Source organism: Pteropus alecto, unplaced genomic scaffold (genome assembly GCF_000325575.1).
Source record: "Pteropus alecto unplaced genomic scaffold, ASM32557v1 scaffold7, whole genome shotgun sequence".
NCBI lineage: Eukaryota > Metazoa > Chordata > Mammalia > Chiroptera > Pteropodidae > Pteropus > Pteropus alecto.
This window is the reverse complement of record NW_006494614.1, coordinates 40,768,417-40,768,641: the sequence shown is the minus strand read 5'-3', so window position 1 is coordinate 40,768,641 and position 225 is coordinate 40,768,417.

Below are 225 nucleotides of genomic sequence, written 5' to 3'. Positions count from 1 at the left end.
CGCAGCCGGCCGGGTGCTGCTCTGCGCTTGTCCTCGTCCCTTGCGGTTGCAGCGGCGGCGTCTCAGGGGTCTCGGCTTAGGACGCGCGGGGCCGATACCCGCTCTGAGGCCACATCCTCTCTCTCCCTTCCTCCAGCCCGGTTTCTTCCACCGCGCCGGCAGGGAGAGCCCGAAGCGGGCAGGCCGGCAGCCGGCTGGAGGGCGGCGGGCTGCAGCTCAGGCTTC